This window comes from Mobula birostris, chromosome 1 (assembly GCF_030028105.1).
Source record: "Mobula birostris isolate sMobBir1 chromosome 1, sMobBir1.hap1, whole genome shotgun sequence".
Lineage (NCBI taxonomy): Eukaryota > Metazoa > Chordata > Chondrichthyes > Myliobatiformes > Myliobatidae > Mobula > Mobula birostris.
The window spans coordinates 187,671,960-187,696,638 of NC_092370.1; the positions used below are offsets into that span (position 1 = coordinate 187,671,960).

At 39.3% G+C, this 24,679-nt stretch overlaps 1 pseudogene; it reads left to right on the forward strand.

The window, feature by feature from the left end:
* The first annotated feature begins 4,764 nt into the window (after nucleotides 1-4,764).
* On the forward strand, nucleotides 4,765-23,793 carry LOC140193930 (eukaryotic translation initiation factor 4E transporter pseudogene; annotated as a pseudogene).
* Nucleotides 23,794-24,679: the final 886 nt, after the last annotated feature.

The following is a 24,679-nucleotide window of genomic DNA, read 5'->3' on the forward strand; positions in this document are numbered from 1 at the left end:
GTCAATGCGAGGTCCCTGTTGCCCCTTCTTCAGGCATCCTTTCCTGCCCTGATGTATTTTCAGGCCTGTAGTGGAAGTAACCTTTGCCCAGCCACATATGCAACTCTGGAGCTTTTGTCCTGCTGCAGCCTCAGGTATGCTGATCATCCAACTCATTGTCCGTTCCCCAATAAATCCCTTGTCAGCATTCAAATAGTAAAAACAAATACATCTTTAGACTCCAGAGATCTAAGTTGTTATCTGTGAAGATGTTTTGGGATAATTTTTTGAGTGACATAATTATAATCAGGCACACTTCTCCTTTCTTTCAGTACTCTTTTCAATGCATTGGTATCTAAGTTGAGTCATCTTCTCAACAGGTGGCCATTTCGGCACTCAGATTAAGAATGGATGCAAGCATTTGTGATCTTCAACTGACCCATCACCTCTCACTGGTGTTGCATTTTCCAACGTTATTAGCAATACTCATCAAGCTCACTTCTTAAATAGAATATACATGATTTTTTCCAATAGATGCCCTGCAGCAAGAATTGATAATTCATGTGCTGTGTTCTTCAACTTGGAGGGGAATACGTGTCCAAATCATTTTAGACTGGAGCTCCAGGGGCAGTCTTAGTGATCTCAGGGCACTGACAAGGGTCTTTGATCTCTTTGTAATGTAAAATATTTTTTTACTATGAGTAGTCTAAAGCATGTAATATGGTACAGGCAAGAAATAGTAAGCTTGAGTTTGCATTTAAAATAATAGTGCAACCATTTTATTAGAGACTCAGATTGGATTGAATCTACATTTTAAAAAATACATGGAAAAGCAGGAAATGCTATACTCATATAAAAGGTGTCGTGCGTGTTGCTTGGATTTCCAGCATCTGCGGATTTTCTCTTATTTGTCATGTAAAAGGTACCCAGTGGATGCACTAGAAAAGTTACTTCATGCTTATTAATGTGCCATCGCTGCAAAATAACTTCCCCAACATTAAAAATTAACATTTAGGAAAATAGCTCCTTAACCCTTCTGAATTACTTTAATGTTGGAGATTTGAAAGTAATTTTGTTGATGTATTTAACACCTTTTTTGTTCTTTTACCTCTCTCTGCCCAATTCCAATTATCTATTTCTCCACTTAATGTTCCGATATTCTGTACACCATTTGGTACTGAACTAATATTGACTTACTGGTTCAGATGCTGCATGACACATCAAAGTTCTATAAATCGATTTGTTAAAGACACACATCACTGATTTACCCGATCATATATATCCCAGATTCAAAACAGGGGCTGAGATTCTGAAATGACTTTCCAGTTAAATCAGGTTCCATTACAGGTGCTGTTTGTCTCACCATAACTACAAAAGCTAAGCCAAAGAAAACACATTACCTTTAATGTATGATTTTTAAAATATATTTCTTCTTGTCAGGATCCCTTCCGTTCACTGGGGTAGTTGCAGGTCTCGACACACCTGAATGTCATTTATTTGAGTTATTGGAGTTGTTAAATAAACTACTTTTATCATTAAACTGTCACTGTGATTTTTGTGATAGTCATTATGTGAATGCCATTTCCATGTGCTTTTCATTCTTAAGTGATTAGTTTTTGATTTCAACCCACCAGGGTTTCCTGTGTTTTATGTTCTATTTAAGGTTATTCTGGACCAGCACTGATCACTGAGTCCTGGTTTTGAGTTCTGTGTGCTCTTAACTTGATTATTCCCTGTATTATTCTCTGAATAAATCTTCTTTATTAATTTTTACTAGTGAGTCCTTAGCTTACTCTGCACCTGGGTCCGTTTGCCTGAAGCATCGTTACACATCTACCTTCCTTGAATTATAAAATCAAGGCACAAATGCCTGTCAATGGGGTCTCGAAAAGTCCAGTAAGGCAGATCTGATTCGCAGCAGTTCAACATTATCTTTGTTTTCCCATTTTAACTCTTGACTGTAAAATAACAACAGTCAATTAGTTTTGCAATATCTAGGAAAATTATTCCAATTCACAGCAGTTCAACATCATATTTATTTTCCAAATTTAATTCTTGAAGAGTTCTGATTGACAAAAAACTGTCATAAACTGTCACTGTTTTAATATAAATTTATACCAATAATTTAAATTACATGAGGATAAATCTTGCTGATAAATGCAAGCAAGTCCAGGAATTTGGCACATGTGCAGTCAAATTTGGAAGTCCCAAACTTATTCACAGATTTCAGCCAGAAACTCTTTCAAAATGCTCCATTGCTGGATGTGAACTGGCTCTGATTTCCCAGCACATACGTTGTTTGCACTAACAAGCATCACCATTTTCTTCTGTGTGTTGTTCGACTAGCCATTGAAACCTTACCCCTTGATATTCATTAACTTTATCTAGACAGGGACACCTTGCTATCAAGGGTAATCATTCTTACTTCACCTGTGAAATTAACCCTTTATTTATCCAATTTTGGACCCAGCCTAGGTTAGAGTCCAATCTCTAGCTTGTTTGGTGAGTAAGTGATGCTCAATGACGGTGTTGACAACATGTTCCGTCACTTGGATGGCTGAGATTAGACTGATTAACTGTTAATTAGCTGGTTTGGATCTGTCCTGCCTTTTCCGAACAAGGCAGACCTAAGCAATTTTCCACCTTGTCAGACAGTGATGCAACCATTCTGGAGCAGCTTGGTAAAGGTACAACTAGTTCTGGAAATCAAGCCTATGGTATGACATCTGAGATGTTGTAAGCCCCATAGCCTTTACTGTATCCAGTACTCTGAGTCACTTTTGTTATCACAAGGAGTGAACTGAATTTGTTGTAGATTTCTATGATAATTGAGATCCCAGAAGGATGTCGAATCACATGGCATTTTTATTACTTTCAATGGAGATTTTACAAGTATGAGAAATAAGTATTAACATCTTACATTTTTAAATAATATTCTTAATTATTTAAGAATTTTAGATGACATTATTTTCAAAAATTATGTTTTATTAGAATGTTTCCAGTAATGTTCAGAAATCCATCAGCTCAATGGGTTTGACAAATGACAATGTTGAAGGTGTGACTTTTAATCTAACAAAGTTTTTCTCAGCTATATCATGGCTCAGTCTTTCTCTGACTACCCATGGGATCTAATTTCATCACAGAAGACTGGCACAGTTCAAGGCTCTGCTTTGTGAGAAAGGGACATTCTCAACCTGATAGACCAGCTGAGTGAATACTAAACAGAAGTGAGGGACGAGGAGTGAAAGCCTCCAAATTTACAGCACAGAAACCCATTGGTCTGTGCTCACATTCATTCCCCACACTGACCTCCAGCTACTCAAATTTTTTGTAAAACTAACCGTTTAATCTCTTATTCTTTACTCCCTAATTTGCCACCCCTTAAATCCATCTATCCTTTATGTCCTGAATTTCTCTTGTCATACTAGTATAATCATGTAAGTAAATCAGGTCACCCAGTTGTATGATGTTAACACATGACGATGTAATCACCGGGAAAAGGAAATCCAGCAGTATCCAAAATCCGCTTGAGGATACATGAAAATTGACAGGAGTAATGGAGATGTTCTTTGACGTCAATAATATTCTTGAACTAGTAAACAGTGTGGAAGAAAAAGCAGGCGTTGAATGATGTGTAAGGAAGCTTTAGCAACTTAAGTTACTCACAGAAAATAGCTCCCAGCTGTAGCTCCGTGGAAAGTTCAAGATATATCATTTGCAAGCATAGTTCAAAGGTTGGGAGAATACTTTTAATCCACAGATGTTTGGCAAAATGAGAGTTATAAATTCCAACATGCAGTTGAAAACTAAGAGTATTATAGTGCTGCATTAACATATTATAACTTTGAAGATATTTTGGATCAGGCACTCAAAAACAAGTTATGCACAAACTAAAATGAAGCAATCCAGTCAAACCCACTGGGAACATAAAGGGCACATGAGGCTGTGACTTCCATGGAGAAGGCAGCAAGAGTGATATGAAATTTCATTCTCTGCCAGCCACAAATATAACAAGAGACCCAGAGACAATGAACTACTCCTAAAACATTGGTCTAGAACAAAAAAAAAACACATCACTGGCACCAGCCTAGTGACCATCAAGGACATATTTACAGAAAAGGGGCAGTAACATCATGAAGGATCTCACACACCCTGCTATTTGTCCCACTCCCATCAGGGAGGAGGCTACGTAACATCCACACCAGGACCACCAGATTCAGAAACAGTTACTTTCCCCAAGCAGTAAGGCTGATCAACACCTCCACCCACTAACTCCACCGCTTCCTGATTATTTCCCATCAGTCATGTTGTGTCAGCCTAGTGTCACCTTATGAACATACAATCAAACTATATACAATACATAAGCTATTTTACATGCTTATATATTTTTTTATTATTGTGTTCTTTATATTTTGTGGGAGTTTTTTTGTGCTGCATTGGATCCAGAGTAACAATTATTTTGTTTTCATTACACTTATGTACAGGAAATGACATTAAACAATCTTGGATCTTTAATCTTGAAGAGCAGTATCATACGACCATAAGTCACTATTATATAATGCCGTGAGAGAGAGAGAGGGACTTTAAGGTTTCAGCCCGGATTGGCAGCAATTAATTACAGATGCAAGCTATTCCATTATGAAAGAGGGCACATATGACAAGCAATTTAGATAGTGACTGGAAAATGAAGCAGGGTTCAGGCAGGCGCATGAAGAACAAATTCAAATGTGTGGAGCTGGCAGGTGTAGCCAGGACAATGGAGAAGGCACAGAAAAGCCCTGAAGAATGGAGCTGGATATAGACACAGATTGTGGCAGGGGAATATCTCCATTATTCTGCCCGTACACAACTTCCATTCCTTGCCTCTGCTCCCTGTTTCATTCCCCTCAGTATACAGAGATACAGGCGATCGAACAGTCGGACAACGGACTGACTGGGGAATGGACTCAGGTATAGGCAGACATGGGTAAATGGAGCTGGGAATAGTCCGATATAAGAGAATGGAGCTAGTAACAGTTCTGTCTGGGAGACTGGAACTGGTAGCGGAGAGGAACGAGTGAAAAGAGATGTGCATAAAGGCAGGGGAATAGAGCCAGGTACAGATAGGTGCAGGGAAACAGAGCTGAGCAGGAAAAAACCCCAGAGAATGGCGCTTGGCAGAGACAGGTTGAGAAGGAAGCTGGAGACAGACGACACAAGGAAATGGAACTGAGTCAGAATCAGAATAATGTTTATTATCACTCACATATGGCATGAAATATGATACTTTGCAGCAGCAGTACAGTGCACTACATAAAGGATTACTATTAGTAACAATAAGAAATATGTACATATAAAAATAACTAAAGTATTGCAAAAAGACAGCAGAAAGTGAGGTGGTTTTCATGGTCCATTCACAGATCTGATGGCAGAGGGGAAGAAGCTGTTCCGAAAACATTGAGTGTGTGTTGTGGAGCTGCCGTACCTCCTCCCTGATGGTAGTAACGAGGAGAGGGTATGCCCTGGGTGGTGAGGGTCCTCAATGAGGCATCACTGCTTGGAGATGTCCTGGATACATTCAGACAGAGCGGCTTGGAGCTGGATGCAGATAGACCGGGGATATATCAGGAGCTCCATATTGACAGATGCAGTAGAATGGAGCTGGGTGCAAACAGAGCAATGGAACTGGATACAAGCAGCTCCAAGGAATGGAACTGAGTGCAGGGGAATGGTGCTACATAAATATAGAGAATCGGAAAAAATGAATAAAAATCCTGGGAAAAAATCAGCGAGTCAAACAGTGTTTGCGGAGGAAGCAGCAGTTACAATTTCAGTATTATAACTTTTCATCGGGGAATTGGACTGGTTATAAATATATATGGTGGGCTGGAGCCAGCTACAGACACAGGAATAGCATCTGACATACAGTAAGTGCCTGGGTATAGACGTGAGGATGGAACTATTTGGAGACAGACAGAACAGATGGGAGTTAGTTACCGGCAATAGAATAGAGCTGTTTATTTTTTACCTCAACTGAAATACACCCTCTTGCACTTCTCTAAAATTATATTGATAAGCATTTACTGCACATAGACATTCAGTGAATTTATTAGCGTTGCTTTGTAGTTTAATAGCCTTCTTCTACATTCATGAGACTCCAATTCTATCTTGCACCTTATTGCTTACCTGCACTGCACTTTCTCTGCAGCTGCTACACTTGATTTTGTATTCTGCTATTGTTTTACCTTGTTCTATCTACCTCAATGCACTGGGTAATGATTGGATCCGCATGAGCAGTTCGCAAGACAAGCTTTTCATTGTACCTCAGAGCATGTGACAGTAATAAACCAATCCAATTCATCTGCAAACTTTGAAATGTTGGAGTTAAAGTGTTGAAGTTCAAATTGTTCATGTATTGTAAGTGATAGGCAACAATGATTCGTCTACCAGTCTTCAACGCCCATCACATCTCATGTTCTGCCAGTCTGAATAATTATCTTCTTTCTGCTTTTTAACCAGATTTCCTTTTGTTCTGCTCCTCTCAACCCCTCATGTTTTATACTTTGCCATGTGTCTGCGCAGTAGCTGTTGAAGGCTATTTGAAAACCCAAATTGATTACTTCTACTGCATTACCTCATCTAATCTATGCATCGTTTCTTCAAAGAATTCAATAAGGTTAGTCAGGCATAACCTGTCCTTTTCAAATCCACAGTGACTTGTATATGGTTTATTTTAAATTTCTAGATTTTTTATTACATCTTTGAATAACAATTCTACTACACTTCCTGCCAACAATTTCATTTAAACTACTTTACAATTTTCATGGACATTCTCTCTCACTTTCTATAAATAGAGAACCTATAAGCTGTTAGCTGTGACAATGATAGAGATTTTAAGGACTATTTATAAATATGCAATCCATATAGACCAATGGTCTTATCTACAAGTTTGATGGCTTTATTATCTCCTCACTTTCTATCTTAAATCTTGCGGTATCTTTTTAAAATCTTTTTTTAAATCTATCCTCTTTGTCTCTCTGGCCAATGTTGAGGCAAAGTAGTTATTTTCTGCGGATTTCTGTTGTTTACCTTCTATGAATTGTATCTTCAAGTGCCACCATCCTTTTGGTTTTTGTGAATTACTAATGCAAGCATTCTGATCTCTGACTGCTATCTACATCTGAGGACACGCCTTTCCTATTTACAGATAAGTTTTCATTTGAGCTGAGGAACCTTTAAAGAGACTATTCGTACCACCTTCACTTGATGTTCTTCAGATCAGAAAAGAAACCAGATATTCTACTAACAGCTTTTAGTTGTTTAATGTTCATGGATCTTAGAAGAGAATACATCAAATAATATGTTAAATCTGATATTCACTTTGTTCCTTTACAACAGCAACTTCCAGCTGCCTTTATAAATAGCTAACAGGGAACTCAGCAGTAAGCATATTTAATGCAATGGTTGGGTAAATCCGTGGATCTGAGAGTTTAATGGAAGTCAGTTTGTGTAACTTCTAGCATGACACATACGCTATCCAACAAGAGCCTGCAATTCAAATTACTGATAAAAATATATTGATAATAGTTTTAAATGCTATTACATATACCACCAGTCTATGTCATCAAACTGTGTCTTAAAAGTCACTGACTAAACCTATTGCTGCTAAATCAATAGCATTGATATCTGATCAGTGTCAGATATCAAATGGCAGAAGATTGTCTTGGGATTACAGGGGACCTCCACAATATGATGGTGAGGGGAGGGTGGTTGTGTTCCTAGAGAACAATCCACTTCATGATTTTCCATTACATGCAATTGCATTATCTATGCGTCTAGAATAAATGAAGTTTTTTCCCCAACTCTTATTTAAGCCTTTCACACAAATTTCATTAGAGCAAGATTTTATTCTGCATCCCATATTTTTGTAAGTGATTTGTGAATTCCAGATGAGTAATTTACCCATACTGATGTAACATAGGGGTCAAATTACTTTGAAACATCCACACTGAAGTACCAAAACTAGGGTAAATCTTTTAAAGATCCAGCTGCACCCAGAGACTCTACTTACTTGTAGATACAATACTTCAAATCATTTAAAAAAGCACATGAAATGTGAGAGGGGAAATTACCCAAGCTAAGTGGCCTTTATCAGCGTAGTGGTGATCCAGGTTGAATTTAGCAAAATTTGTGCCTCCAGTGCACCCTCACCAACTTCTCCAGTGCCCCCAAACCTTTCACGTCCTCCCAAATGCACTAATGTTTCTGTCCCTGTGGCTCATCCAGCAACCTCACTACAGCACTTGAAATAGATTTAAATAATAAATAAAATTATTCCACAAATAAAGACAAATTAAGATCCACCTAAAATCACATTTATCTGTCATCAATTGATTTATACTAAAATAGAAATATACAGTTGAGATTACTTTGTGAAGAGGCAACAATGAATATGAAAAGAAAAATATAAACTCTGAATGTGGCAGTGATCCCCGTCACAGAAGAGTCAATAATAACAACTGTTAAAATAGACCCAAGCTTGAGTCAAGTGGGAGAAGACGCATTAAGTGATTGGACAGATTCAGAACTGAACTGAATGAAGACAGGGCATCACAAAGTGAAGTGGGTGTTAGAGTTGTGAGTTAGAAGGTGTTGTCCAACTCGCCTTCCAAAAGAGGTGAAGAAAATAAATGTTTCCAGTAGAACCAATCAGGAGAGCTGCTATGCCTCATATCGTGTTGTGCTGCTTCGGAGTTGTTGGAGCTGTACTTGTCCTGACATTTTCCCTCAATTCCTTAACAAATATGAAATACGCCATCTGCCTCTAGTTATTGATTCATAACAGGTGAACTATATGGAAAATACATGTGAAATATTAACATCTTTCATTAAAAATTTTTAATCTAAACTTACTGTCTATATTGTCATTTTATTCTATACAAAGACATTTTTACTTGGAAATTGAACCAATTGTTTTCCATTTGTAATGTAGAGGAGACAGTATTCAAGTTATTCTACAAATCCAAGACACGACAGTACTAATCAACCAGCATCTACCTATGCAAATACATGTCAGTGCTCGCTTCCCCACCACCCCTCCACCTTTACTGTAGCCATCACGACATCTTTAGTATGTGCGAGTAAACTAGAGCATGCAGGAGAAACCCTCTCAACTATAGGGAGAATGTGGAAATTCCACACAGGGCACCAAAGGTCACAATCACACTCTGGAGCTGTGAAATCATGCTAACTGTCACTTCACCGTGCTTTCCTCTTTCTCTGTCCCATGATCTGTGCTGCACCCTGGAGCAGATATGGACTCTGGGAAAGTAGTTAATGATTGGAGCTCTTTAGTACTAATGGCCCCTATGGTTTTCTGGCCCCCTAAAACTGCCTCTGTGCTTCATCTAAAGTGTAACAATGTGAGAGGATAACACAGCACTTTTAAATATATCCCAAATCCATCAGTGTCTTTATCAGGTGAACTTCATTTAATTATTCTCATTAAGTTACCAAGATTCTCAGAGAATACATCACACTATATTCTACCCATTTCAATTCTACTTCCCATTCCTATTCTGATAAGTCAGTCCATGTCCTCCTCTACTACCACAATAAGGTCACACTCAGGTTGGAGGAGCAACACCTTATATTCCATCTGGGAAGCCTCCAACCTGATGGCACAAATATTAATTTCTCGATCTTCCAGTAACTCCATCCCCCCTTCACCATTCCCCATTCCTGTTTCTGTCTCACACCTTCCCTTTCTACCTGCCAATCACTTCCCTCACCTATCCTCTCCTATCAGATTCCTCCTTCTCCAGCCCTTTATCTCTTTCACCAATCAACTTCCCAGCTCTCTACTTCACCCCGTCCCCTCTCCTGGTTTCACCTATCACCTACTACCTTGTACTTCTTCCTCCCCTCCCCCACCTTCTTACTCTGACTTCTCCCCCTTCCTTTCCAGTCCTGATAAAGGGTCTCAGCCCGAAATGTTGACTGTTTACTCTTTTCCATAGACACTGCCTGGCCTGCTAAGTTCCTTCAGCATTCTGTGTCTGTTATACTATAGTCTACTTCCAACATTTCCATTGATATCACAATTCTGTTTCTTCATGACTTTTTGTGCTCTAAGCAATGAACAGGGTTAAATTCACTAACCAGTCTTCTGATAATAATTGATTAGGTTCTTATGGCAATTTATTTTAAAAAAGGGCTTGGCATGCCTCCATTGATATCATAGGCTGCTTTTGTAATTTGGAACCAACAGCAAGCTTCTTTCCAGGGAGAATCCTTTCTCCTACGCTTGAGAAATATACTACTAGTAGTCTTTAACTGTTCTACAGAGTAGGGTATCTTTGATTAACTCAGCAATTACTGTTGCATATTAAATTGCTCTGCTTCACTAGATTCTTACTATATTCTACAGAACTTCTTTTTAGTAATCTTTGAGTTGGTTCTTACCTAACTGAGAAATTTCTGATCAGTGCAGCACTCTGTACAGAAAAATGTTTTTAATTCTATTCAACCACAGAAGCAAATATCAAATCATTGGCTTTAAGACTGGGTTGCCATGGAAACATATATTCTGGACAATATAAGTGAATTACTATGAGTCCATTTTTGGAAAAATAGGTTAGCTTTGGGAGGAATTCTCCCAAGCTATTGCTTGAGGATTTCAATGCGAGAAAAGCTAAAAGATAAGGATAACCAATCCAGGAGGTTTACAGAATAAATATAAGCCAGTTCAAGCACAGGCTTTCGTATTTAGTCACATGATGGAGACTGTAAAAAACATACTGGGAAACTGAGAAGACTTGTACCCGGAGTCCTGATTGTGCATGTACAGCCTAAACCGACTTGTCTAAATTGGAAGATTAAGGAAGCTGCAGCTTTTCCCTTTGGGGCATCAAATCTTTGGAAAGGTATTAGTTGAGCACTTGTGCATTGCAGCAAGTGAGATGCTATTTGATACCTGTTCCTGAAGGACTGTTGTATTTAATCCCTGTATTGTGAACAAACAGCCTGCACTTTCTATCTGATTCAATCCTGTATTGCTTCACTCCAAAAATAAGCTAACCATCACCATTTGGATTAGTCTGTGCAACAGACAGAGTAAATTGTTGTGATCATTACCAGACCAAGGACATATTGCATGATGAAGACTGAAAGTGGATAATCTCACTTATTACTGCCCGTGACATTAAATTGAAAGTCAGACACTTCTACTTTTCTACTAACTAAAAGATAGCACGTTAAAGCTGTGACAAGTCTAGGATAAAGCAGCAAATGCTAATTGACAAGGTTGCTTCTGTCATAACTGCTTTTAGATCGCGATTGCACCCTCATTCTTAGACTCTCGTGAATATACAGTTTCACACACCAATTTTATTCAACTTGGACAACACTGTTTCAGAATCCTTAACTTACTAAATTTCTTCTTCTGCATTGAAGGTGCAAATCCTGTCAGGTATTTGCAGGCTATTTGACTATGAACCCTACTCAATGTGCAGTGCACTTGATATGATCTCTATGAATTTTAGCAAGGCTTTTGATGAAATCCTATGTTGCAGGTTGATTGAAGACTGGAAGATTGCTACCAGTGAATTGCACAGGGCTGTGTTAGAAACATAGAAACATAGAAAATAGGTGCAGGAGTAGGCCATTCGGCCCTTTGAGCCTGCACCGCCATTTATTATGATCATGGCTGATCACCCAACTCAGAACCCTGCACCAGCCTTCCCTCCATACCCCCTGATCCCCGTAGCCACAAGGGCCATATCTAACTCCCTCTTAAATATAGCCAATGAACTGGCCTCAACTGTTTCCTGTGGCAGAGAATTCCACAGATTCACCACTCTCTGTGTGAAGAAGTTTTTCCTAATCTCGGTCCTAAAAGGCTTCCCCTTTATCCTCAAACTGTGACCCCTCGTTCTGGACTTCCCCAACATCGGGAACAAACTTCCTGCATCTAGCCTGTCCAATCCCTTTAGGATTTTATACGTTTCAATCAGATCCCCCCTCAATCTTCTAAATTCCAACGAATATAAGCCCAGTTCATCCAGTCTTTCATCATATGAAAGTCCTGCCATCCCAGGAATCAATCTGGTGAACCTTCTTTGTACTCTCTCTATGGCAAGGATGTCTTTCCTCAGATTAGGGGACCAAAACTGCACACAATACTCCAGGTGTGGTCTCACCAAGGCCTTGTACAACTGCAGTAGTACCTCCCTGCTCCTGTACTCGAATCCTCTCACTATAAATGCCAGCATACCATTCACCTTTTTCACCGCCTGCTGTACCTGCATGCCCACTTTCAATGACTGGTATATAATGACACCCAGGTCTTGTTGCACCTCAGCTTTTCCTAATCGGCCACCATTCAGATAATAATCTGTTTTCCTATTTTTGCCACCAAAGTGGATAACTTCGCATTTATCCACATTAAATTGCATCTGCCATGAATTTGCCCACTCACCCAACCTATCCAAATCACCCTGCATCCTCTTAGCATCCTCCTCACAGCTAACACTGCCGCCCAGCTTCGTATCATCCGCAAACTTGGAGATGCTGCATTTAATTCCCTCATCCAAGTCATTAATATATATTGTAAACAACTGGGGTCCCAGCACTGAGCCTTGCGGTACCCCACTAGTCACTGCCTGCTATTCTGAAAAGGTCCCGTTTATTCCCACTCTTTGCTTCCTGTCTGCTAACCAATTCTCTATCCACATCAATACCTTACCCCCAATACCGTGTGCTTTAAGTTTGCACACTAATCTCCTGTGTGGGACCTTGTCAAAAGCCTTTTGAAAATCCAAATATACCACATCCACTGGTTCTCCCCTATCCACTCTACTAGTTACATCCTCAAAAAATTCTATGAGATTCGTCAGACATGATTTTCCTTTCACAAATCCATGCTGACTTTGTCCGATGATTTCACCGCTTTCCAAATGTGCTGTTATCACATCTTTGATAACTGACTTCAGCAGTTTCCCCACCACCGACGTTAGGCTAACCGGTCTATAATTCCCCGGTTTCTCTCTCCCTCCTTTTTTAAAAAGTGGGGTTACATTAGCCACCCCCCAATCCTCAGGAACTAGTCCAGAATCTAACGAGTTTTGAAAAATTATCACTAATGCATCCACTATTTCTTGGGCTACTTCCTTAAGCACTCTGGGATGCAGACCATCTGGCCCTGGGGATTTATCTGCCTTTAATTCCTTCAATTTACCCAACAACACTTCCCTACTAACATGTATTTCGCTCAGTTCCTCCATCTCACTGGACCCTCTGTCCCCTACTATTACTGGAAGATTATTTATGTCCTCCTTAGTGAAGACAGAACCAAAGTAATTATTCAATTTGTCTGCCATGTCCTTGCTCCCCATAATCAATTCACCTGTTTCTGTCTGTAGGGGACCTACATTTGTCTTTATCAGTCTTTTCCTTTTTACATATCTATAAAAGCTTTTACAGTCAGTTTTTATGTTCCCTGCCAGTTTTCTCTCATAATCTTTTTTCCCCTTCCTAATTAAGCCCTTTGCCCTCCTCTGCTGAACTCTGAATTTCTCCCAGTCCTCAGGTGAGCCACTTTTTCTGGCTAATTTGTATGCTTCTTCTTTGGAATTGACACTATCCCTAATTTCTCTTGTCAGCCACGGGTGCACTACCTTCCTTGATTTATTCTTTTGCCAAACTGGGATGAAAAATTGTTGTAGTTCATCCATGCAACCTTTAAATGCTTGCCATTGCATATCCAATTGTTCTGATCCTTACCTTCTGTAATATTAAATAAGTGATTTAGACATAAATGTAGGGGCATAAAAATGAAGTTTGCAGGAACAAAAAGGTCGACATCATTACGAAAGCCATACACTGCAATAGGAAAGTAGCAAATGGAATTGGATCTGGAGAGAAAAGTGCAGTTAGAGAGAGACAAAAAAGCAAAGTAATACACAGTAAGTACAAACATACTGAGGTACACAAATCATAAAAGGTAGCAGGAGAGTTAAATATGATGGTTAAAATATAATGGGTTGCTTCCTCCAAAGAGCTGAAGTATAGATTAGAACAGCAGATTGTGGTACAATTATGCAGAATAGTAATTGAATGGTAATTGAATTTTGTGTATGTTACTGTTCATTGCATTGCAGGAACTATGAGATTAAAGTGGAGAAAATGGGGAGGTGATTAATGAGAATGTTGCCAAATCTACAAGTCTATAGTTAAGAGGTAAGATTGTATAAGTTGGGGCTGTTGTCTTTGGAATGGGGAGGCTGAGGGACTTAAAAGAGATGAATTGAATTATAAGGAGCCTGGATGGCAGAGGCTCAAAAAACAGAAGCACAGATGTAAATTAATTGATACAAAGATTAGAGGAGAACAGAGGAAATCTTTTTCACTGACAGGGTGATGGGGTCTGGAACCTGCTGTTTGAAAAGGTGGTAGAGGCAGAAACCCTTTTAATACAAACAGTACTTAGATACTATGTACTTTGAGCCTTAAGTGCTTGGCCCATTGATGTTGGTGCTCCATGATTGGGTTTGAATAACACTAACACATGAGCTGAATGGCCTTATTCTGTACCTTAAGTATTCTATGATACCTGATGATCATATGTTGAATTACTAGACAGCAGAACAAAACAAACTCTCCAAATCTTCTATTTCCAGAGAAAGATTGATTAACTCAGTACCGAATGAAAATCTAACCTGGGCCTTCATCAAGATAACACCGTGTTGTCTCTAACATATTTTTAAGAAGTTCTGGTGGCAAACACTCCCGGATCTTTCATCTCTGTGGAAAGAGGATGTTGTCATCTTTACAGGAGCTTAGATTTATCATATGCAACCCTGTTAAAATTCTGCTCAGCGGATTGAAACCTGACTGATGTGTTTCAATAATTAGGCTTGCAACACTTGTGAAGCTGTTCCTGAAATTAGAGCCTATTTGTTTACTGTAATAATGCAAATCCTAATTTACTCATTCCAGCTGGCCAGTCATGCATGTACCATTTCCATTTCTCATTAAGTCCACTAGTTGGAAAGCTTTACAGTATAAATAAGAAGATACGTTTTTACTATTTTAAGCTTCATATTACTCACTCCCACATTATGCATTTGATGATAACACCATATATCAACATAAATTTTAATTTCTCTTAACTACTAAATATATTAAAAACCTTTGAAGGGTTTCAAGCTGGTAGTAATGCTTACTAATTAAACTCAGGCAAGTGGAAGTTATAGCCATTTTAAAAAAATGTGCTTTCACCAAGAGCTTATTTTGCAAGTCACATGCTAGTTTAATAGAGAATGTCTTTTAAAGATTTTATGAATCACCTTTATATCCATACTGATCTTGTAATTATGATCAATTGACATACATAAAGTTGTATTATAGATAATACTTGGATCAGATATTAAATAACTTGCCCAAATACAGAATCTGATTAATAGTTATGCTACTCAATTACTCAAGGGTCAACGTTCTCATGTGATATGCTGCAAAAGTTATGTTACATTAATGCATTGATAGCCCCTGAGGGATAGAAGAAATGATAGCAGCCACACCCTGCTGCCAGGCCACCAGTGTGTTCAGGTGGAGGAGACCAGGAAACAACCCAAAAAGGCTTTTAGTCTCTGATCAGGATGTTTTTGGCGCTAGGCCCGTGAGCACCATGAATAAAAAGTAATCATGTCATGCAGTGGAATTAACTATGAAAGAACACAAGAATGTGCAGCAGGCTTTAGTACAAAGCCACTCATTTTATCCCTATTATTCAATCTTTAAATTGCTATCTATTGTAGTAAATATAAAAATGCACAGCGGCTCCAAATACTCATAAAGTACTTCATAAAAGACCCATTTACACATGAACTATGCTGGGGAAGCTGGGGGTTTGTAATGCGTGGTGCAGCAATAGACCACAGACGGTTTTCAAGGCTGAAGCTGGTCCCAAGGTCGTTCAAGGACTTGGCAGGCCCACTGTGAAGGAAGTCTAAGAGCAAGACTTGGCCATAGGCTTGCCATAGAAACAGTGGTCAAGCTGGATAAAGAATTGATCCATGAACAGCAACCACCACACATGCAAGCAGAGTCTTAATTATCTTAACATTAGACTCTATTACTAAAAGAAAGCACCACTTGGGCAAACACAAAACAAGTCAATCCATTACAAGAATATAACAAAACAATTTTGTAGCCTGTTCCTTGCACATCAAGCTATTTATGTAAATGAGGTTTGTTATAGCTGAATGTCACCTGTATTAATCGCCTTGAACTTCAGAGCTAAATGCCTGCACTGAATTCAAAGGTTAACACTGCCATCTACTGTTAGCAGATAGTAACAACTTGCTGCTGACACAAAAGCGGATTTTTAATGTCAAAGCTGTGTTCAGTATTGTTGACCAGTTCTTTATTAACATTGCACTAATATTATTTGTATAAATTTTAAGCATCACTTCACAAAACTATTACAGGCCCAAACATTAAGAATTACAGAGTGTGTGAAAAAATTTAAATTTTCCGGCATTTCAAGAGGTGGCATATGCAAGTCCTTAACTCTGTTTGTATGGTGTACACACATCCATTACCTCACATTGAATGTTTTTCCTATGTTTTGGAGCTGGGATCCATGCTCCAATTCTCTATTTAGCTCACGTCACTGAGTTGAAACTAATACCTACAGATGCTGGGGGACAAAGAAATGGCAGATGAACTTAATAATTATTCGCGTTGGTCTTCACTGTGAGGACATTAGCAATATGCCAGAAGTTTGAGAGTGTCAGGAGGCAGAAGTGATTGTTGTTGATATTACTCAGGAGAAGGTGCTTGGGAAGCTGAAAGGTCTGAAAATAGGTAAGTCACCTGGATCAGATGGACTGCACCCCAGGGTTCTGAAAGAGGTAGCTGTAGAGATTGTGGAAGTATAAGCAGTGATTTTTCCGAATCATTAGATTCTCAAATGATTCCAGAGGAATGGAAAATTGCAAATGTCAATCCACTCTTTAAGAGGAAGGGACCAAAGAAAGAAAATTATAGGCCAGTTAGCCTGACTTCAGTGGTTGGGAAGATGTTGGAGTCCATTATTAAGGATGAGGTTTGGGGTGCTTGGAGGCACATGATAAATCAGGCCAAAGTCAGCATACAAAATAAGAGCCCATGGTTTTACAGAAAAAATAATAACGTGAATGGAAGATAGGCTGTATGGCCGGAGGCAAAGAGTGGGAATAAAGAGGGCCTTTTCTGGCTGGCTGCTAGTAACTAGTGGTGTTACGCAGGGGTCTGTGTTAGGAATGCTTCTTTTCATGTTATATGTCAATGATTTGGATAATGGAATTGATGGCTTTCTGCCAAGTTTGTGGAAGATACAGGCAAAGGTGGAGGGGCAGAAGTATTGAGGAAGCAGAGAGTCTACAGCAGGACTTAGATGAGGAGAACTGGCCAAGAAGTAGTGGCAGATGAAATACGGTGCAGGGAAGTGTACGGTCATGCGCTTGGGTAGAAGGGATAAAGGCACAGACTGTTTTCTAAACAAGGAGAAAAAAATTTAGAAATCAGAGGAGCAAAGGGAGAACTCATGCAGGATTCCCTAAATGTTAACTTGCAGTTAACAAAGGCAAATACAATCTTAGCATACTTTTCAAGAGGACTAGAATGCAAAAGCAGGGATGCAATACTGAGGCTTTATAAGGCATTGGCCAAACTGCACTTGGAGTATTGTGAGCAGTTTTGGGCTCCTTAGCTAATAATTGATGTGCTGGCATTAGAGAGGGCATAGAGGAGGTTCACAAGAATGATTCTGGGAATGAAAGGGTTAATGTACAGGGAGCATTTGATGACCCTGGGTTTGTACTCTCTGGAGTTTAGAAGAATAAGGGGACATCTCATTGAAACCTATTGAACATTGAAAGGTATAGATAGAATGGAGGTGGAGAAGATGTTTCCTGTAGTGGGGATGTCTAGGACTAGACGGCAGAGCCTCAGAATAGAAGGACGTCCCTTTGGAACAGAGATAAGGAGGAATTTCTTTCACCAGAGGGTAGTGATCTGTGGAATTCATTGCTACAGCCAGCTGTGGAGGCCAAGTCATTGAGTATATTTAAAGTATATGTTTATAAGTTCTTAATTATTAAGAGTGTCAAAGGTTACAGGGAGAATGCAGGAGAATGGGATTGAGAGGGATAATAAATCAGCCATGATGAAATGACAGAGCAAACTCAATGGACCAAATGGCCTAATTCTGCTCCTATACCTTATGAGCTAAAGCCGAAACGAAAGAAAACTGCTGGAGATACTCAGATGCTTTGGGCAGCAAGCTCCTGCTTAATATGCTGAGTGCCCTAACATTTGCAGTTTTTATTTTACACACCTATGAGTCATCACTTCAGCCCATAAAGGATAACGAATTGTTTTAACAATTCATATGTTAAATTTTCTATGTATGTCTGTGTATTAGACTGATAAACATAACAGTTGACTACATTGCTTAGCTAGGTCTGAGGACTACTTTGACCAAACTTTGTCCCTCAACCACACTAATCCCAGTTTTGGAGAGTATTTTGAGTTATGAATAATTTTGCTTCCACTGGCTCACCCTATTTGTATTATTTTGAACTTTAGAACAGGTCTTCGCTATTATCCATCCAAATGTATGTTCTCTTTCTGTTTGCTAAACTGCATATTCTCTTGTCTCACTAGTCTATTGTGCTTCAAAAACATTGCTAAGTTTACCCTTTTCATTTTATTTTAATCATTTATATTGAGCAAGCTTTATCCTTCAAGTTCTTGTAGAATGTTCCATTGAGCTTTTCTGAACTTTCCTCATCATTTGTAATAAACACAAAAAGAAGCAGAGCAGCTGACAGTAAATATATCCACTTCCCAGAGAAAATCTATTGACAAGTGTTTTCACCTACAAACTGAATACAGTTTTTTTTAATCTGAGCTACAAAGAACTTCCTTAAATAATATTTGGAATCTTGCATACAGTTTTTGAGATACAAGAGGTTAAGAAAATATTTGCAAAGAATATAGTGAATTGAATTGTTTATTACTAAAGATTAAACAAGTTGAGGCTTTTTCCATAGAAAATGTGGCTTGAGGGCAATGAATTGATAAAGCAGTACTGACTATGATTGGGCTTTGTGAGATAGATACAGCTACATACATATACTGTTATGTGCTGGTGCATGGGACTGTGTGTATATACATTGTATAATATATTTTATATTTGTGTTATTATATAACATTTTATATTATACTATTACTGTTGGAGTATACATATATTATACAAATATATGCTGCAATGTTCTTTTGATTGACTGTGAATGAACAAATTCAGCATAGACACCTAGTGCAGATAATGGACTGTCTTCATATAATGCTATTAACAATTGCTTCCTTCCAATCTTCATTTTCATTGTAACGTTCAAGACGATTGTTGATACCTTCAAATTCTTCATTCTTCCTAATTTGCTGAAGTAGTGAAATCATTTCATTTTCACTCCCGTCCGTTTTTGGCATCTCCAACCCTGAATGACTGAAACCGCAGAGAGAAAGCAGTTCTGAATTGTCTTACTGCTTATTTCTCGCCAACTATCAGTAACAAAACTCACTGCTTTTTGAAGGTAACTGCATGCAACAGATGCTATTTAAAAACTGTTCACTCAAAGCATGGTGTAGTGAATAACAACCACAAAAGGGCATGCAACTGACAATAGTTAGAAACTGTTCAGCAACAGTCTCCTGTCCCAATTAAATGGTACATGTCACAAATAAATGAACAAAGCCCTGGCTATTTTCTTGATTAGGTTTTGTTTTTTAAAAATTGTCCCAAATAGGCAGCTGTCTTGATTAACTGATGGCCCAATTAAGCGGAATTCTCTGTATTTAAATGCACAGTAAGATCCACTCAAGGGGAAGGAATATTCACATGCAGGAGAGATGAATGTCATGGAGGGGGTTACATGAAGAAATAGGAAAGGAGGGTCGTAAGGTGCATAATCCCCATACTGAACCAGATGGGTCATAAAACCTATTTGTAATCTCAAAATTCTGGGTACAGGGGACCATACAACCATTGTGTTACTGTCAGCAAAACTGATTCCTCAATAATTTGCTGAGGTGAATCTAAATCCTTATGCTTCTATATCAAGATAACAAATCTGAATTGCTAAAAACACTTTAAACTGATAACTTATACAAGAATAGCATCAACAATTCTGCCTTTCAAAATCAAATCAATGTAAAATCGCAAAACAAATAAAAATTTAACATGTTGACCTTTTCTTGCAGTTTCAGTCCACTACCACATTTATGTCAGAGTTAGGCCCAGGACTAAGAATTAATCAAATCTTGGAAAAATGTTGTAAAAAAAACTCAGCTATTGCTTCTGCTACCCGAGTTAAAATAGTTGTCATGCTCTCTAGAATGTTCTTATCACAGGAAGGAGATTTATCAAAGGGCAACCTGCACTTAAAAACCAAAACGTTAATTCATTATACTATACGCTCCTTTTACACACATTCCTACCCACAGCCCATCCCTGCACAGAGTGAGCCAAAGTCAACATTAAATCCCACAGCAAAAACTTCAGAACGTTTCATCCTGAACCATTAATTTTAAAATTATCTCCAAAAAAGCATAGCAGGATAAGTTTTTCTATTACACATTATGTACTAGTGTTTATTTTGACCCTTACGGATTGCCGTCAGGCTTCCCTGTGTGTTACGTGCTGAACGTATTGTGAGAGGGCATTCTGGGTAGATGACTTACAGGTAAAGTAAACAGCAACACATTTGTTCCTCGGCTTTCCCGCCTCTCGTCTGTAATTCACGGCCACCCGGCTTCCCAATACTACAGACATAACAGCTGGTGACGAGGTGATGATTCCTCACACGATATTTATTGTTTTGTTCCCTTAAGCAAGACAGGTTCGTGTGCACGCCACGAGAAAGACAGCCGCAGGAAGCGTGGTGAGTGAAGAATATGAGGGCAGAGAACGAGAACTGGACAGTTAATCAAAACAAATAGGAGAGAGAGGGAGGGAGAGAGAGATGGATAAGACTAGTTAACTTTTCTGGAACGTGACTCTGTTTGAAAATGCAACAATGTTTGTACGTATAGGTCTGTATGACAAAACGACAGAGCAATGGACTGAAAGATCTGAATATTTTGCACTGGCAAATATTGTGTTCCAACTCTTCTGACCGTAATGGGTACAAAAATGTTTAATTATTACTCAGTCTAGTGGAAGACTGAAAAGGCAGACTAACATTCCAGAAGGCAATTGAGATTAGTACTGTACACCTACGGAGAGAGTGGCTAAAGAATCACGGCTATTAAGTGCATCTTTCTACGTACATAAAGTTTTGACAGACTTTAAGAATAAGACACCTATTGGCAATCAATGTTACCATTGTGGAAAAACTGGGCATTCAGCAAAAGAATGCTGGCATAAGGACCTAGATTGCTGAAGCTGTGGCATACTGAACGTGCCTGTAGAAGTAAAAAGACACTGTCAACCAATAACACTGTAATACAGAAAAATGACTTTTGGAAAAACAAGTAGAAATGTGAACAAGGTGGCACATACTGAGTGATTCTCACTCTGTGGCTGAAGAAGTATTAACCATATAACCATATAAGTGTTGCATGTTTATCTGTTTCAGGATATAAAGGTAGCTATTGGGTGACTCCATGGCTGGATGGAGCCACAGTGTGGTAGCAGGTGGACACGGGGGGCTGCAGTATTGCTGGTGTCAGAGACAGTTTACAAGAAGATATTGCAGATCTCACCCCGGAAGGGACAAGGTTGACTTTAAAGACTTACACTGGTGAGGTTGTTCCAGTGAAGGGAGTGGTACATGTCACAGTGGAGATTAATGAACAGTAGTTGTTAAAGATAGTTATCCACCGCTTCTGGGCCACTGGTGGTTGGAGCAGCTCAAACTCAACTGGCACAAAGCACATTTGATTGGTAGGTGCACTGGTCTCCAAGGGCTGTTGAAGAAAGACGCAGAAGTATTTTACAGAGAACGGCGCAGTATCACTATTAAGCTGGCTGTTAAGGCTGGGTTGTTAGCCGAGTGACAGAGGTACTGCTGAACCTCGTTGTGGCATAGATAAAAAAGAATGGATTGAAAGAAAAGTTCAATTAAACAATGCAATAAAAATGTGTGGCATGAAGAAACCACATAGATATTCCAAGGAAAAACTGCTAGAAATCAAAGAGTTACCCATATGTAAAGCAGAGACTGTCATTTCTTTTCGGAAAATATGACAGTGAAGGCATCTGGGACCCTGAAAACTGACATGCACCTTTCTACCTGGCAGGAGTTTGTCACTGGATAGAACGAAGAAGGACTATGCTTCAGATTTGGAGAGAGCAGTTCTCAAGCAAAGAATTGCAGATCCACAAGGGAGAATAAAGGAAGCAGATCTTGGTGCTGTACTTAGTCCTCAGCGCCAAGGCTTTGGGATGGCTGTCATGTGACCATCACCTCCAATAGTTAATAACTGAAAGCCCATTGGACAATAAAAAGAATGAAAATCTTTGTGGGAAAACTTGAACACCAAGAGCCTTTGATCGTGATGGCAGAGACAGAGACTTGCGTGACAGACATGCTCAAGAAGGAAGGAAATGAGACTTTGAGGAAAAGTGCTTTAGGAGAGAGCTTGGTGATGGTAAACACATTTTTGGTGAGCAGAGGCGATGTGATTCCTATACTGAAAAGGAGCCACAATGGTTTTCTCTGGCCCTACTAGTCAATCAGAAACAGTAAAGCTGACAGGCTTTGATAAAGTGTTATTGGAGAATCCAAGATGGACAAAGGGGTGGAGGAGGCAATCAGAAACCCTTAAAGAAGGTGTAGAATGCAATGGTGCTGCCCAAGAAGAGATACTTACTGCTTCTGCATCAGAAGCTGAGCAAGAAGTTCCATGAGAAGCAGTCTTAACTGAACCCTCATTGGGGAACCTTGACTCCAGTGAGTTCTTCAACATGAAACAAGTGTACCTGGACTAGCACTGATGATTGATGAGGTGCTCGGTGAAGGATCAGTGTCATCCAGCCAGTTCAGTCAATGGCTTTCAAATAACTTAAGTAGACCAGATTGTCGCTCCAGTAGCCTGCGGCCTACCCTACATGAAGAATTTGAGAGACTTGCTAGTCTGGACCAAAGGATCCCAACTCTCGTTTCACAGCTTGGAAACTACTTTTGTTTCCATTCCAGCACAAGAAGATAATAAGGAGATTAATAAAAAGGTTGATATTTTAGAAATACTGTGAAAGGGAAATGTGGATGTGAAAACACTGCTGTCCAGTCTCACTGCCAACAAGAAGAACCTGGAGTTCATGGGCGGAGTGGTTTTGTCTGTGGAAGAGGTGGAAGCAGAACTGAAAGGTCTCGAAATGGAACCTGAGAGGAAGCTTGTCACCCTGTTCATGGTGGAACATCTGAAACAGACTGACTGCATCATCCGGTCCTAAACAAATACAAAAAAAAATCACAGATATGACTGCTTTCAATAAGCTTTTTAATAGTACAAAGGAAAGTGGCACCTTGCCTTTGCAATCAAAACCCTCTCAAATTCTACTGCTCCTGTAATGCGGCCTCCATCCCCAGATGGTCTATGTGAGCTGCTTGGCAGTCAGAATCATCACACACCAGTCCTTAATCAGCAAGGCCATTCATCCATCACCTGGTTGTGCCTCCTACTGGCAATGTAACACCCAAGTTCAGATCTATACATACACCACCAAGAAATAAAATGACTTCCACAACATCCCCAGGTTGTTGGTACATTCACAGAAACAGGCGGCCTCCAGACTAGTTTAGTGACTAACCCTCAGCATATGGGTTATAATCCCTAGGGTTATGTCCGGAAATAGAGCCATTCTAGCCTCTTTCTCTAGTTTATATAAATGTCTTTTGTTGCCTGTTGAATTTAATGAGTGCTCCATTGAATGTTAATGGTTCAGTAGCTGGACTGTGTATGGGAAGGTGAGAAACCTTTAAGATAAGCGGGGGGATATGTTATGTATTCATGTATATTTTGACCCTTACAGATTGCTGTCAGGCTTCCCTGTGTGATACATACTGAATGTAACGTGAGAGGGCATCTGGGTAGCTGACTTACAAGCAAGATAAGCAGCTGCATGTTTCTGCCTCACCTCTCTGTCTCTCGTGTGAGTCATTCACGGCCATCCGGCTTCCCAGCACCACAAATGTAACACATTCTTTTTCTCTCAGTTTTAGTTTGTCTTCATGATAATGAAAACATATGTCAAGTGTTTAAGGATTCCTTCCCTGCCAAACTTCTTCGCCATACCCAATTTACAGAGTAATCATTCCTAGACAGAAGACTATAGCTTGATGCTTTTGGTTCTGATTAGCCAACTGGCTACCAGCCAGAATTGTACTCACCTGCCATACTCAAACCGCTAAAATTTAATCCTAATGTACTGGATATAAATATATTCAAATTCATAAGGTAAAGGTGTAAACAGAAATTTTATTTCAAAATATCAGCAATATTTTCAGAATAGCTATTATTTCAGCTGTCAGAGAAAGCACTCACTATTGAAAACAATGAGGTAGGTTGGGTAATGGAAGTCTCTTGGAGGCGGAAACATTGAGTTCTTGCTCGGAACCCAGCCAGTCAACAATATTACTGGGGTCTAGAAAAGACCTGATGCAAAATGCAGCAT